The 10254-nt window shown below is 35.3% G+C and overlaps 1 pseudogene; it reads right to left on the bottom strand.

The window, feature by feature from the left end:
- Nucleotides 1–705: 705 nt before the first annotated feature.
- On the bottom strand, nucleotides 706–1644 carry LOC130837238 (olfactory receptor 2L2-like; annotated as a pseudogene).
- Nucleotides 1645–10254: the final 8610 nt, after the last annotated feature.

The raw sequence follows: 10254 nt of genomic DNA, 5'->3' as shown, positions 1-10254 counted from the left end.
TAGGGGCTATTTGCATGAATGTTCTTGATGCTTCTCATTTCTACTAGTGAGACGAAATGTTGATCCACTTGTATAAATAACTTAGCAATTTCCTTGATCTCTGTTGGCATTACCAAGACCTTATCATTGACCCCCACATACACCTGACATGAAATCACTCCCATAGGATATGCCACCCTAAATTAACATAAAGTTGTCACTTTCCATTCAGAGAGTTATAAGTACTTCACAATCCCTGATGAAATCTCAGCTAAATATCTGACATGAAGTTTCCCCATGTTGAAATTAAGGAAAATTGTTATTGGTAATTTTGGTTCTACTATGAGAAGAAACAGTCATCTGACCTTTAATTTGATCCAGACATTCAGAAAATGTTTTATCAAAAAATATACTGAAAATAGTAGAATTGTAATTGTGAATGATATTCAGTTATTTATTTAGTTTCCATTTTCACTGTTACATGACAAAAAACCTTTTTAATTGACAGCCGACCAGCAAAAAATAAATGCATTTGAAATTCATGAAAAAAAAAGAAGAAATAAGAATGAGATGTGAAATTTGATGTAACTGTTGACACATGAATGATTTTCTTCTCCTCCACATTAGTTTTACTCCTTTCATTTAATGATAAAATAATACTTTTAACAACTATATATTAATGAATGGATTTATGCCTAACTCCTGGTATTCATGCAAAAACTTTGTCTACATTTTCATAGAGCATATTTTCTTAATTACTCTTCTCAGGGCCCCCATCACCTCCTTGTTTCTCAGGCTATAGATAATAGGATTGAACATTGGGGTAAGAATAGTGTAGAAGACAGCCAGAACCTTATCCTCTGTTGGAGTACGAAGAAATCTTGGGCGTAGATAAGTGTAAACAAAGGGCACATAGTAGAGAGTCACTACTGTAAGATGGGTGCTGCAGGTTGAACAGGCCTTCTTCTTCCCTTCTGCTGAGTTCATGCGATAGACAGCAAGGAGGACATGGCCATAGGAAAATGCGATACCAATGAAAGGCAACAAAAGGAAGAACATGGTGCTCAAAAACACTGTGTACTCATAGACAGTGGTATCAATGCAAGATATACTCAACATGACTGTGACATCACAGAAAAAATGATTGATGGCCCTGGATCAGCAATAAGGGATATAGAGAATATATGTGATGTGGCAACAGGAGTTGATAGAGCCCATTACCCAAAATCCTATTATCATCATTCCACACACTCTCCTGCTGATTCTGATGGGATAGTGAAGAGGAAAGCAAATGGCCACATAACGATCATAAGCCATAGAGGCCAAGAGCAATCCTTCTGCACCTGCTAAAGTCAAAAAGAAGAAGCTCTGAATCCCACATCCAATGACAGAGATAGACCGGTTTCCAAACAGAAAATTGTAGGCCATTTTGGGGACAGTGGTGGATATGGAGTTCAAGTCCATGAGGGAGAGCTGACTGAGTAGGAAATACATGGGTGTGTGGAGATGTGTGTCCAGAATGATGAGAAGGATCATGGACAGGTTACCAAATAGAGCCATTAGGAAAATGAGAACAATGAGAATAAAAAGAAACAGGCCAGTTCTTGAAGGTGGGATCAACCCCACTAAGATGAAATCAGTTAATGTTTGATTGTAATTTTCCATGGGTCATTCACATAATTTTCCCTAAAGGCAGACATAAGAATGAGTAAGTCAACTCTAAAACAATAAGCTATGTTTACATTATTATTTTAGTCAGACTGTGTATTGTTAAAAAACTTTACAGCTCTGTCATAAAGAACTATTTATATTGGAAAAAAATACCTTATCTTTTAGCCAGATATTTGTATTTGAATATGCCAACATTTTTGGCCAAAGTATTTTCCAGGAAATCTTTAAAGTTAAACAAACATATATTGGCATCATTACAATAAGCAAGTTATACTGCCCTAGAGAAACTCAGGTAGCATCAAGATCAAATGTCATATTCAAAATATGTTCATAGAACATGAATATAAATACACACATATTATAATTCTGTTATGAATAGTATTGAGGTGCCAATTTTTCTTTCTTGAGACTTTTTTTTTTTCTTACAGATATGACAAATTAAGCTTCCTTGAAGTCAGGTAACATTTTTGGTTCATCTGTTGTGAAATTTAGAATTAATCCTTATTCAAATACCATTTACACAGTCATCCTCTTCTGCCTCCTCAATGAGTTTCTGTATATTGTAGTTAAAGTCTTCCCTTTGTCTTAATATCTGTACACAGCACTCTTGTAGTTTTGATAAATCTGTGCAAGTTCTCCCAAATGACATATGTTTTATGTCTCTCCACTTCTTTAATACTTACAGGAAAAGTTTATCTATTCATTAATTTTAACTTATTTTGTGTTTAAAACTCTTTCCAATTTTAGATTATTATTTAAACTTAAGCACATATATTTATAATTTCTCCTTGTTCAAGCCCAATCATCAAATTATCATAATAATAAAAAATAGATATATTATAAATTAGAAGAGTGTGCATAAGCATAAGGTACAGTAAGAGAAGAAATAGCGTAGGGCTTTTTGAAAGAAGGAATCTGGAAAAGCATGGTTGGTCACTTAAATGCAAAACAGAAAATGGCATCCAAGGAGTCTTCTTCATGGAGATGGGAAGAGGAATTCCTCAGAGACCTTGTAAATAAACAAGCTCTACAGCATGTTGTTTTTTAATAGTAAGTGGTATTCTAGGACAAAATGTTACCAGATTTTTGAAGAAATCTGGAACACTAAAGAGTAAGATGCATATATGTGTACATACACACACAGACACACAGAAACATAAATATATATTCACAGGGCTTCCCTGGTGGCACAGTGGTTGAGAATCCACTTGCCAATGCAGGGGAGATGGGTTCAATCCTTGGTCTGGGAAGATTCCAGATGTTGCAGCCAACTAAGCCAGTGTGCCACAACTACTAAGCCTGCACTCTAGAGCCCATGAGTCACAACTATTGAATCCACATGCCAAAACTACTGAAGCCCATGCACCTAGAGTCTGTGTTCTGCAACAAGAGAAGCCATCATAATGAGAAGCTTGTGCACTGCAATGAAGAGTAGCCTCTGCTCACCACAACTAGAGAAAGCCCATGTGCAGCAACAAAGACCCAATGCAGCTAATAAACAAATAAGTAGATAAATTTATAAAAAATACATATTCACACATGAAATATACATAAATATACTATGAGGTAAAATGATTAGAAGAATGTGAAAAAGATTGCATTTTTAAAAACAGGAATTGCATCTTCAAAGAAGTATAAGGCATTATCATTCCAGAATACAAATATTATTAGATATATATAAAAAAGCATCAGGTAACAAAGTTTCTGCAAATTGAAAACAATCAATAAAAAGACTAAGTGAAGACTTTAAAGACAAAGTGGGGAAAAACTATAGATTTAATAATAATGAAATAAGAACAGTGACAAAAACATAAAATTACCATTTTGAAAGAATAGAGGAATTAGAGAATATGAAAGAACCAATATATGCTTGTTGTCATTCCTAGATATGCATACAGTAAAATAACAATGAAATTAAAATTATAAAAGAAAAACATTATCAGAATTGATATTTATGGGCCACTGTATTCAAACAGCATGACCAGAACACAGAACAATGAATGAGAAATATCTTATTAAAATGTATTTTCTTACAAAATTCTTAATGTCTTCTTGAAACATTTTCTTAAAATTTTCAGTCCTATCTTAAGGTTTCTTGAATTTGAAAGTACCAATAATAAGAACTCCTTATATAGGAATACTAACTAAAATATCAGATATTACAATAATTAATATTTTTGTATTTTAGCAATGTATACTAGAGGAAGGATACATGTTCTCAACCTAGCCATCACAGACACACTGTGAGATGTAACTATGATGAAAGAATGGGGAAAGAGAAAAAGAGGTGGAGATGGTTGTATGTGGTGGGGAGTGGAGACACACTGTGGCCAGGGGAAGAGTCAAGAGACATAATATTTAGTAATTAAATATGAGAAGATAAGCATATTGGTGAACAATATACAAATAAATAGAGAGGAAAGTGTTAAGATTGTATAAAACATTTGCCTTTTGGATCTGCACATTTTAACCACTGCTGTAACAGCTAGAATTCTTTCTTGCTCTATTTAAAAGCAAGGATCAGCTCTTTGGAAAACTCACTGTCTTCTGTCTGCAACAAAGTAAATATAAAAAATATCAGCTTTCTTATTCAAGATCAAGATGGCAAATTAGAGGAAACTGTGCTCAAACCTTATTACAAGAACACTGGAATCAAAATTAACTGTTTGACCATCAACAAAAGAACTCTGGAACCTAACAATAAAGATACCCTACATCCAAGGACAAAGAAGAATCCACAACAAGATGGTAGAGGGGTGCAATCATGATAAAATCAAATCCCATATCCATTGAGTGGGTGACCCACAAACTGGAAAACAATTATACCACAGAAGTTCCCCCACTGGAGTTAAAGTTCTGAGCCCCACATCAGGCTTCCTGGCCTAGGGGTCTGGCAATAAGAGGAGGAATCCCCAGAGAATTTGGCTTTGAAGTCAAGCACAAATTTGATTGCAGGACTTCCACAGGACTGGGGGAAACAGAAACTACACTCTTGGAGGGCAAACACAAAGTCTTCTGTATACCAGGATACAAAGGGAAAAAAGCAGTGACCCCTTAAGAGATGGTTCCAGACCTATCTGCTAGTATTGGAGAGTCTCCTGCAGAGGTGAGGGTCATCTATGGCTCACTGCAAGGACAAAGACACCGGTAGCAGCAGTTCTGGGAAGTACTCATTGGAGTGAGTCCTCCCATAGGCCACCATTAGCCCCATCAAACAGCCTGTAGGCTCCAGTGCTGGGTCATCTCAGGCCAAACAACCAACCAACAGAGAGGGAACACAGGCCCACACATTAGCAGACAAGTGGATTAAAGTTTTACTGAGCAGAGCACTACCTACCAGAGGAACAAGACCCAACTCTACCCACGACCAGTCCCTCCCATCAGGAAGCTTGTACAAGCCTCTTGGATAGCCTCATCCACCAGAGGGCAGACTGTAGAAGCAAGATCTACAATCCTGCAGCCTGAAGAATGAAAACTACAATCACAGAAATTTAGACAAAATGAAACACAGAGGATTATGTCCCAGATGAAGGAACAAGATAAATCCCAGATAAACAACTAAGCAAAGTGGAGATAGGCAACCTTCTGGGAAAAGAATTCAGAATAATGATAGTGAAGATGATCCAGGATCTCATAAAAAGAATGGAGACAAGAACAGAGAAGATGAAAGAAATGTTTAACAAAGATCTAGAGGAACAAAAGAACAAACAACAGAGATAAAGAATACAATAACTGAAAGGAGAAATACAGTAGAAAGAATCAATAACAGAATAACTGAGTCAGAAGAATGGATAAGTGACATGGAAGACAAAATGGTGGAGATCACTGCTGCAGAACAGAATAAAGAATGAAAAGAAATGATGACAGTCTGAGATCTTTGGGATAACATTAAATGCATATATAGAGAAAGGACCTGAATAAATATTTGAAGAGATAATAGTTGAAAATTTTGCTAATATGGGAAAGGAAACACTCACCCAAGTCCAGGAAGCACAGAGAGACCCAGGAAGGATAAACCATTGAGGAACATATCAAGACATATAGTAATGAAACTGACAAAAATAAAAGAAAAAAATGTAAATGCAGCAAGAGAAAATTGACAAATAGCAAAGGAACTCCCATAAGGTTATCAGCTGATTTATCAGCAGAAACTCTGCAGGCCAGAAGGGAGTGGCACAATATATTTAAATAATGAAAGAGAAAAACCAACAACCAAGAATACTCTACCCCTCAAGGCTCATTCAGATTTGATGGAGAAATAAAAATCCTTACAGACAAGCAAAAGGTAAGAAAAGTCAGGACCGCCAGACCAGCTTTGCGACAAATGCTAAAGGAACTTCTCTTGGCTGGAAAGAGACCACAAACTTAAAACAACCAACCTTGTACATACATAGACTGCTATATCAAAACGTCATGGAACAGCAAACCCCAAACTTACAATAAATACACACAAAAAGAAAAAGCAACCCAAACACAACACTAAAGATGGTCATCAAACTACAGAAGAAGATAACAAAGGAGGAAGGGAAGAAAAAAGACCTGCAGAAGGGAACTCAAAACAATTAAGAAAATGTCAATGGGAACATACATATGGATAATTACCTTAAATATAAATGGATTAAATACTCTAACCAAGAGACATAGACTGGCTTAAAGGATTAAAAACAAGATCCACATGTACACTCTCTATAAGAAATCCAATTCAGACTTAGGGACACATGCAGACTGAAAGTGAGGGAATGGAAGAAGGTATACCATGCAAAGGGAAATCAGAAGAAAGCTGGAGTAGCGATACTCATATAAGAAAAGATAAACTTTAAAATATGAACTGTTATTAGAGACAAGGAAGGAAACTACATAATGATCAGGGGATCAATTAGAGAATAATATATAACAATTATAAATATATATGCATCCAACATAGGAGCACTTCCATATATAAGGCAAGTACTAATAACCATAAAGGGAGAAATTGACTGTAAAACAATAATAGTGGGGGACTTTTAAAAGTGGGGGACCCCACTTTCTTCAATGGGTGGATCATCCAGAAGAAAAACAATAAGGAAACACAGGACTTAAATGACATATTAGACCAGATGGACTTAATTGATATTTATAGAGCACTCCATACAAAAGCTGCAGAATACACATTCTTCTCAAGTGCACATGGAACATTCTCCAGGAGTGACCACATGCTGGGCCACAAAGCAAGCCTCAGTAAATTTAAGAAAATTGAGATTATATTAAGTATCTTTCCCCAAAAAACCACTATGAGATTAGAAATAAACTATCAGAAAAAAACTGTAAAAAACACAAATATGTGGAGACTAAACAATATGCTACTAAACAACCAATGAAACACTGAAGAAACCAAAGAGAAAAAAAAAAAAAAAAAACCTAGAAACAGATGAAAATGAAAGTGCAATGATCCAAAATTTGGGGGATGCAGCAAAAGCAGTTCTAAGAGGAAAGTTTACAGCAATACAATCTTACTACAGGAAACAAGAAACATCTCAAATAAACGATCTAACCTTACACCTAAAACAACTAGAGAAAGAAGAACAAACAAAGCCTACAGTTAGCAGAAAAAAATAAATCATAAAGATTGGAACAGAAATGATTGAAATAGAGACAAAGAAAACAATAGCAAAGATCTTTAAAACTAAATGCTGGTTCTTTGAAATGATAAACAAAATTAATAAAACTTTAAACAGACTCATGAAGAAAAAAAAAGGGAGAGGACTCAAATCAATAGAATATGAAATGAAAAAGGAGAAATTACAACTCTCACTACAGATTTACAAAGGATCATGAGACTACTACAAGCAACTGTATGCCAATAAAATTGACAACCTAAAAGAAATGTACAAATTCTTAGAAAGGTACAATTTTCCGAGACTGAACCAGAAAGAAATAAAAAATAAACAATATAAATGAATGGGACCTATTCAAACTGAGAAGGTTTTGCACAGCAAAGGAAACTCTAAACAAGACAAAAAGACAATCCACAGTCTAATGACTGAAATTGGGTCATTGTCTTACACCATACATTAGAATTAACTTAAATGGAACAAAGGACTAAATATAGAATTAAAAGTATAAATTCTTAGATGGAACCATAAGGGAAAAATGTCATTACATAGGATTTAGCTGGCTTTTTTGGATATAATATCAAGAGTATGTGGAAAAACAACAAAATATAGATAAATTGGACTTTTATTCAAATTCTAATCTTCTGTGCATTATTAGTAGATTGAATAAGCAATGCTCAGAATAGAAAAATATTTGCCAAATATGTATCAGATGATGGATTGATATAGGGATTACATGAAAAACTACACATTCAACAACAACAACAAAAAACTAATTTAAAAATGATGGGAGCACTTGAATAAACATTTCTTCAAAGAATATACAAATGGCAAAGGAAAAGATGCTCCTCACCACTAATTGCTAGAAAAATTCAAATTAAAACTAAAAGATACCGCATGTCACATATAGGTGATGGCTACTGTTTAAAAAAATTCTGTTGACAACTATGTGAAGAAATTAGAATATATGCAGAGAAAAATGGGAAACCACTATGGAAAATGCACAGCAATTAAAAAAGAATTACCATGTAATCTAGCAATTGCACTTCTATGTCCAAAATACATTAAAGCAGAATCTAGAACATGTATTTGTATACCTATGTTCCTAGAACCTTTATTCATAAAAGCTAAAAGTTTGATGCAGCACAAATGTCCATTGGTGGATTAATAGATAAACAGAATGTGGGGTTTGTGTGTGTGTATGTTTGAATAATATTCAGTCTTCCAAATGAATGATATTCTGCTACATAGCACAGCATGGATGAAGCTTATAGATATTATGCAAAGTAAAATAAGCCAGTCATGACAAGCCATGTGCATTATTTCACTTAATAGCATTACACAGTATAGTCAAATACATAGAAATGAAAGCAGATTGATGATTGCTATGGACTGGGAGGTGGGAGAAATGGAGAGTTAGTGTTCAATGGGTACAGAGTTTCAGATGGGTAAGATAAAAATATTCTGAGGTGATGGTAATGGTTGCACAGTAATGTCAATGGACTTAATATCATTGCTTTGTACACATAAAATGGATAAAATGATACATTTATAATATGTATATTTACCACAATAAAGAAGTCAACAATATAATTTCAATGTAACTGAAATTATTACATATTTGAAACTTCAAGTATAGTGTACAAAACCTATGACAGGGTCCTGAACATGTATGTGCAGAGGAATTAATATTTCAATAATATTTGGCCTATAAAAAAAAGAAATAGCAACTCTATACAGGTGGTAGATCAAGAATAGTTTTCTCTTTCTGATTTACTTCACTCTGTGTGACAGACTTTAGGTCCATTCACCTCACTACAAATAACTCAATAGCATTCCTTTTATGGCTGAGTAATATTCCATTATATATTGCCACATCTTCTTTATCCATTCCTCTCTCAATAGGCATTTAGGTTGCTTCCATGCCCTGGCTATTGTAAATAATGCTCCAATGAACATTGTGGTACATGTATTTTTTTGAATTATGGTTTTCTCTGGGTATATGCCCAGTAGTGGGATTCCTGGGTTATATGATAGTTCAATTTTAGTTTTTTAAGGAACAAAATACCATATGCTAATGAATATATATGGAACCTTAAAAAATGGTACCAAGGAACCCAGTGACAGGGCAAGAATAAAGATGCAGATATAGAAAATGGACTTGAGAACATGTTGGGGGGGTGTGAAGGGGAAGCTGGGATGAAGTGAGAGAGTAGCATTGTCATATATACACTACCAAATGAAACTGGGCTTTTTAGAGGCCTCCAACTGGGCCCTAAAAGATCTGTCACACTTTCTCAATGCAAGGGAGATGAATAAGTTTTTCCTGTGATCCACTCTTCTCCCTCCAAATATTGTTATGTATTACTTTCCTGCCTCCATATGAAAGATCCAAATTTCCACTTTATTAAAATTTGCACCAAGGCTTCTGCTAGCATACCATTTTCTGTATTTAAAGTGCTTCAAAATGGACATGATGCCCTAGGTCCCAGAGCACAAATCACATTTTTCTGTGCCGATGTATTAAATTGGAAAAACATTTTAACAGAAGAGAGACAGAGAGAGAGAGAGAGACAGAGAGAGAGAGAGAGAGAGAGAGAGAGAGACTGAGAAAGGATGAGTAGGAGGCAAAATAATCATTTAAAAATCTTATTTCAGTGATGCTCGAAGGATCTCTCTTGCTCTCAGAAACTTCAGAGCAAGATAGGGCCCTTTCTTTTTTGTAGCTTGGAGCAACTTTCCTGTCAACCATCTGTCTAACCTCTGTCACTAGCAACCTGGCCTCAAAAATTCAAGGTTGGAGAATCCCAGCCAACACATGAAGGTGGATCAGAACCCAAGCCCCAAGCAGTATCCTGTGGCTGCTTATTTGCTGGACACACAGAACCCTGTTCTCATAACCTTCTGCTAAGTTGTAGGTGAGTGGAACCAGTTAACATTTCAAAATATTTGCAGAAATGTGGGGGGTATTTCTGGAGGGCCAGTACTCAGTGCACTTCTCTGCATGCCAAAG

This window comes from Hippopotamus amphibius, chromosome 15 (assembly GCF_030028045.1).
Source record: "Hippopotamus amphibius kiboko isolate mHipAmp2 chromosome 15, mHipAmp2.hap2, whole genome shotgun sequence".
In the NCBI taxonomy this organism is placed as follows: domain Eukaryota; kingdom Metazoa; phylum Chordata; class Mammalia; order Artiodactyla; family Hippopotamidae; genus Hippopotamus; species Hippopotamus amphibius.
This window is presented reverse-complemented; position numbering and strand designations above follow the sequence as displayed.